General features: G+C 46.8%; 1 protein-coding gene across 1 annotated transcript in view; it reads right to left on the bottom strand.

Moving 5' to 3' along the window:
* The window catches only part of LOC108797512 (interferon regulatory factor 5-like), a 21722-nt gene extending 18862 nt beyond the window's left edge, over positions 1-2860 (bottom strand). The window contains exon 1 of the mRNA XM_018569121.1: positions 2821-2860. The gene's annotated coding sequence lies outside the window, so the exon portion shown is untranslated. The remainder of the gene's footprint in view (positions 1-2820) is intronic.
* Positions 2861-6750: the final 3890 nt, after the last annotated feature.

The following is a 6750-nucleotide window of genomic DNA, read 5'->3' as shown; positions in this document are numbered from 1 at the left end:
GTATTTAGACCAGTGATATTAGGGGGTTTAAATGTAATGAGCAATGAAAGGGCAGGTTGTCCTCGCTATTTAAGGGAAGGCAGATGAAAGTGCAAAGCTTATATGAACTGTACCATATACTGGTTTGTATTACAAAGGGACTGGTTTGTATTACAGGAAGCTCCTATACAGAGTTAAAGTTTCATAATGGATTACTGCACAGATCTTGAAGCTATACACAAAGCACATTGAGATATAAGTAAAAATTCACAAGCCGCTTGTGTTTAGACAATAGTTGATTATCCCGGAGTGCAGCTTTCAATGCATATTTAATCTAGGGGGATAGGAATGAGCAGTTACTGTATACCTCATTCCTCGTTCCCACAGGCTTCCTTGTAGTTGTGCGGGGAGGGAGCCTTTGAGAGCCTCACAGTTGCATCTCTTGCCAGCTGCTCCAGTCACAGCTCTCTGACATCATTACGTACAATGCATGAATAGCAGGAGGACGCTGAGTGCCCACCCACATACGAAGAGCATTGGACAGCGGAGAAGAGTGCCAATATTTAGTTTTTATTGGGGTGGGAGCACAATTGTCCAACATTATCTATCTATCTATCTTATCTATCTTATCTATCTATCTATCTATCTATCTTATCTATCTATCTATCTATCTATCTATCTATCTATCTATCTATCTATCTATCTATCTATCTATCTATCTATCTATCTATCTATCTATCTATCCATCCATCCATCCATCTATCTATCTATCCCCTATCTATTCCGTTCACCTTTAGGTCTCGTTCACACCTAGGCGTATTGCATATGCGCGTCTGTCGCGCGGTTTTTTTACCACGATGCGCGGTAAAAAAGTCGCGTGACTGTCGCGCGTTTCCGAAGGCTACTTGGCTGTATCCCAATGGAAACGCGCAACAAAAACGGCCCAAAGTAGTACATGTACCTTTTCAGGCGTGGACCGTTTTGTAGCGCGTTAGGGACGGGTGGAAATACGCCAAGGTGGGAAGGAGACCATTGAATACAATGGGATTTATATTTTTGAGCGTTTTGTAGAGCGTTCGTCGAGCGTAGAACGCGCTACAAAACGTTCAGGTGTGAACGAGAGCTTACAGAGGCGTAGCAAGGTCATGGCGCACCTCGGGGCAAGTCTTTCATTAGCACCCCACCTCCACCCCCCATACAAACCAAACCCTGTAGTGCCCCTTCTAATCTGTCATGGAGAAGAGACTTGAATGAAGTGATTTCAAGCCTTACCTTTGTGGTAGATCAGGAGGGGTGCCGCCGCACCAAAAGAAGAGAGCACAGAAGTGGGTCTAAAGACACTAATCCACCATGGAGACTCGCCATGCAGCAATACCACCAGCTATAGAGGACTAAAAATCCCAGCAATGCATTATACAGCAATGCAGAATACCACCGACTATAGAGGGCTACAAATCCCAGCAATACATTATACAGCAATGCAGAATAATATGAAGCTACATACTCTGCGTTGCTCCAGGGTGGTGGCATGATGTCTCTAGGGTCTATGGAGGGCTATGCAGAGTCTCAGGAAGGTTGTGTGGGTTCTCATGCGGGCTGTGGGAAGTCTCAGGATGGCTGTGCGGAGTCTCAGGTGAGCTGTGCAGAGTCTCAGGTGGGCTGTGGGTTCTCAAGTGGGCTGTGGAGGTCTGTGCTGGGTCTCAGGTGGGCTGTGCAGGGTCTCAGGGGGCTGTGTGGAGTCCCAGGTGGCCAGTGGGGGTCTCAGGTGGGCTGCATGGTTCTCAAGTGGGCTGTGCGCATTCATTCATTATTATTCATCATTTTTATTAATGTTATTATTTGTTACTTTTTATCAAATGTTTTTCACTTTTATTTATTTACTTTTTTCACTTAACTTTATTGCTATCACCCAGAAGCTAACAATCCCCTTTGTGATAGCATTTGGAGGTGACAGGTTCTCTTTATGGAAACTGTAACCACAAATACAGGAGTTCCAGCACAGAATAGAAGAGTGGGGGACCCTGAAAACCACATCGGTGAGGGAGGCAGCTGGCAGGGGTCGCATCGGGGACAGACGGACTATGGAAGGGTGAGGAAGGGCGGGGGTGGGAGTGACAAACAGGCTGTTTTACAAGTGACCTTGAGCGGCTGAACAGCCGCCTAAGATCACTTGTACAAAACGGCTCCACTGCACTGCATTTAGCCTTGCTTGCCTGAAAGCAGGGCTAAATGTGGAAAAAAACTACCCTAACGACGCCCGGAACTACATGTCCTGGGTGTTGGGTGATACAAATTTTACAACCCTGCAGTAGCGCCCCCTCAGCCTGGCGCCTGGGGGCAAGTGCCCCCCTCCGTCCCCCCTCACTACGCCACTGCACCTTTATCCCATAACACCATAAAACCCATAAAAAATACTGTATGCCTTCATACACCTATGCCAAAACTATCAGGGTTATTCACAAAAGGGTGAATAGTTTGGAGAAGGCCGGAGAAGTGAAAACCTAGGACAACATAGCTGAACTGGAAAGTGAGCTGAATTGGAGTCGGCTATGTTGTCCTAGATTGTTCACTTCTCCTGCCTTCTCCAAACTCTTCACCCTTTTGTGAATATCCCTGTATATTGTACAGTGACTTGTGACCAAGGTGCTTAAGTGTAACTCCAGCCAAGCATTTTACTTTGAATGGCAGCAAGGGTTAGAACCTCTTTCAGGCCCTTATTGCCATCTGTGCACCCACAGGTGTTATTTGCCCTCACTTTGTGCGTGGTCCCAAGCACCGCGTTATAATACTAAATGCTATCATTCTATATGACATATATAAATGAATGTGTACTCTGCATACCTGAAGGATTTGATGGCTTGTAAGATAACACAACTCTGTTGGAGATCCTGGGGGTGAGTACGTCGAGTCTCAGTCTGCAGATATTAGAAGGAGTAGACAGCTGACTGTGAGCGGAAGCTTTTATAGTAAGAGCAGTTTCATTTTCCTCAATACTGCAAGTTGTTCAACAGACTTAACACGCTTCTTGCTCCTCCTCTTCACAAGTTCCAGTTTGGAGAAGCGTGGTAATACAAAAGACCAACCCTAGGTGGTGTTACAAGCTCAGGTAACAAAGCTGAAGATTCTATTCTCTTTTCACTGTAGCTGTAGCTCGCGGTATACTGAGCTTTGGGTGACGGGAGGACGCTAGTTTGTGTCCTCCCGTTACCCTTAGGAGAACTATGGGGAAAAACCCTGACCCCATAGTTCTCCTTTAAAATCAATTTCAATTTTGAATGACACTCTGATGGTTTTATCGAATGTTCTGAGATTTTTCCTATGTATGTGTACGGCCAGCTTTAGGTAACAAGCTCATAAAAGCCTGCTATTTTATAGACTGTGTGACTCTGCACTGCCTCTTGCCAGCTCTTCCGTCTAAGGCTTCGTTCACACCTAGGTGTTTTTGGGCAGTTGGAAAAACGCTTTTAAACGCCCAACACAAGAAACCTCATCATTTTCAATGGCCCCTGTTCACACCTGAGCACCTGTTCACACGTCAGCAGTAAAACGCCAAACGCCCGGAAAGGTACATGAGCTTCTTTGGCAGTTAACAGCGTGTTTTCGCCCCATAGACATCAATTGAAATGTCTGAAAATGCGCGGCAGAAGCATGTTGCACTTTTTCGTGTGCGTTTTTTGCACGTTTGTACGCACGTTCGTCCATTGCCCGTAATGTTTCTTAAACCGCCAGTCAAAATGCACATCTTCATGTAGTGCGTACAAATGTGTATAAGAATGCGCACAAAGCGCATAAACGCGCAAATAACCGCACTATGAACACGCACATACAAACATGCAAAACTGATGCTATCTAGGTGTGAACCGACCTAAGAGTAAACATGTCACTGCCCTGTGTCTAACTTACTCTGTGAACTGCAAATAAGCAGGCTGACAACGCACTGACCACTCTCCCTCTTGTAAGCTGATCCTAGTAGCTCTCCTCCCAACCATACTTCTATAGAGCAGAGACTAGCATCACAAGGATGATTTCAACTGGTGTGTGGTATCCCAGTATAAAGACAGAATTCAGGTCATTACACTAGCTGCACTGATCTTGCACAATGTTTGTAAACCATACACACACAATGTCTGTACACCATACACTAAAGGTCGGCAATCCCTGGCACGCGAGGCCTTGCTAGCTGGTATGCGATCTCTTTCTTTAGTTTACATGGAATTGACAGCTCCATCGAGCTGGCTGTCAATTACATGCCTGGCCCACCCTCCTCCCCGAAGTGGCTCAATGTTATAGGAGCGCAGAGGCGTGCTGAGGAGGTCTTCAAATCGGTCTGCCCCAGCTCCTGCCTGGAAGTTGACTCATCTGCCAGCCCGTCGGACAGGAGCGGGCTTTCTCACTCGCCTGCCCAACTGGAGGATTTACTGAGGCTTTTACTGCACCATGCCCGATATGCAGATTTCACCTCTGATTTCGCTAGGTTGACAAGAGTACAAAAAAGTGAAAGGAGCTGAAGGATCGCCAGGAATATTACTGTATTACTGTGAGTGCCACATGCATACCGTTCACCTGCACAAATCTTAGTCCTCATACCTGCACACACGCAGACCCTCATAACAGGGGCGGATCCAGAGTCTATTCTTGGGGGGGCACTGCCAGAAAATAAAGAAATAAAGTTTTGCTTACAGAACGGTCAATATATATATATATATACACACCAATACCATCCGTTATCTTGGACTACAAAACCCAGAAATACATTAGACAGCAATGCAGAATACCACCAACTATAGTGGACTACAAATCTCAGCAATGCTGTATACAGTAACACCAACTATAGAGGACTACAAGTCTCTGCAATACATTATACAGCAATGTAAAATACCACCAGCTATACAGGACTACAAATCCCAGCACTGCTCTCCACAGAAATGCAGAATGGTAACGGATATAGAGAACTAGAACTCCTAGCAATACTCTCTAAAGAAATGCAGAATAGTCACGGCTATAGGAGACTACAGCTCCCAGCAATACTCTTGAACTTATGTATTTCGGATAAAAAAAACAACTACCACTCCAATATATTATTAACAAAGGTATTTTGCTTTTTAACTTCATCATAACGAATGTTCGTAAAGTTAAGATAATATAACCTCCACTAACGAAATTTCGTATTTCGTCCGAATCCGAATCCGAATTGAGTTCAGTTACGAATTACGAAATACGAAATAACGGATATTCCGAAACGAAACGAAACAGAACAAATTTTTTGATGGCGCACAAGTCTATTCAGCATTGCTGTATAATCATTATACATCAATGCTGAATACCACCAGCCCAGCTACAGTCCCCCAATCCCCCCTTTCCCCCCAAGCCAGCCATCACCCATGCACTCCCCAACCTCACCTAACACCTGCAGGCTGCAGCACCTCTTGTCCTGCATCCTTGGTGGCCAGTGGAGGGGAGGGGGTCACAGGAGAGGGTCCTCACAATGACCCACATAGCAGGATGTGGCTGCCGGCGATGGTACATGCAGCTGTCCCTCAGTGTCACAAACTTTACTGCAGTTCATTGTACAAAGTTTTTTTTTACAATGAACCGCAGTAGAACCTGCGACACTGAGGGACAGCTGTATGTAGTTGTGTCACACACACTGTCACTACACTGCGGGACCTGCTGTTGGCAGAGGCAAGGAGCGGGACTCGGGAGTTGGACTCTGGAGCGGGACTTAGACCCCCCCCACAAGGCAGCCACTCATCAGTTATATGATATATTCTCACTGATGCATCAGTACTACTCTGCAATTCCAAGCAGTCTTTTGCAGAAGTCAAGGAGCACCTATCACAGAATATTGGGTCAGATTTTGTGCAGCCATGCCTTTTCCCAGCACAGAGGTGTGGAAAGCACTTTGAAGCTGGACTCCGTGCAGATAAAAAAAATGCAGATACTGTATGCGTTTCTTATAAATAAAGGAATGATTTGCTAAACATGTTCGACCAGCGTATAGCTGTGCAAATATTTGCAGCACATTACTGCCACTAGATAGAGCCGAGGAACATAGGCATGAAGGTCGCTGCCGCCACTCACCAGTAAGGCCCCGTTCACATTGAGCGATTTATCGCGCGATTTTTGCAGCGATATCGCTCATATTTCCGCGCGATATCGCTCTATGTAGCTTCACCAATACATTTCAATGTAGCTGTTCACATCTCATCGCTCAATATCACTCAATATCGCTCAATATCGCTTGTAGCTCGACACGTGCGACACGTCGCTCAATATCGCTCGTCGCGCAATATCGCTCAAAGTCGCGCGATTTCCATGTCGCTCAGTGTGAATGGGGTCTCATATGAGGGCCGCTGCCGCTTCTCACGGGCGGGAGCTAGCAGAAGAATGCAGGAGGACCTGCTGGCGCCGCTGACGTCTTCATCCGACCGCTTCTGAAGGTAAACTCCGCCCTCCCAGCCAGATTGAGATCCTCGTGTGGTGGATGGGAGGGGTGAGGTCTCTTCTCATTGGCTGGTGGGCGAAGCTGCACCGAGTGGATGGACCGACGACCGAGGAAACGGATGAGCTCTCAGCCCTGTCAGCCCTGACAGTGAAAGCACTGAGAGCTCATAACGCTACATGGCTGCCAGCGAGGTGATGTGCCGACATGGCAAACTAGGCGGCCGCGAGGCCCTCGGGAGTACGAGGCCTAATGCGGCCACCTCTGCTGGTACGGTAACGCGGGTGGGAGCGACTGTATCTCGGGGGGGGGGGGGGAATTGCCCCATT

Source organism: Nanorana parkeri, unplaced genomic scaffold (assembly GCF_000935625.1).
Source record: "Nanorana parkeri isolate BGI_ZX_2015 unplaced genomic scaffold, ASM93562v1 scaffold1290, whole genome shotgun sequence".
NCBI classification, from domain to species: domain Eukaryota; kingdom Metazoa; phylum Chordata; class Amphibia; order Anura; family Dicroglossidae; genus Nanorana; species Nanorana parkeri.
Note: the sequence above shows the minus strand (reverse complement) of the source record. Positions and strands in the feature narration are given on the sequence as shown.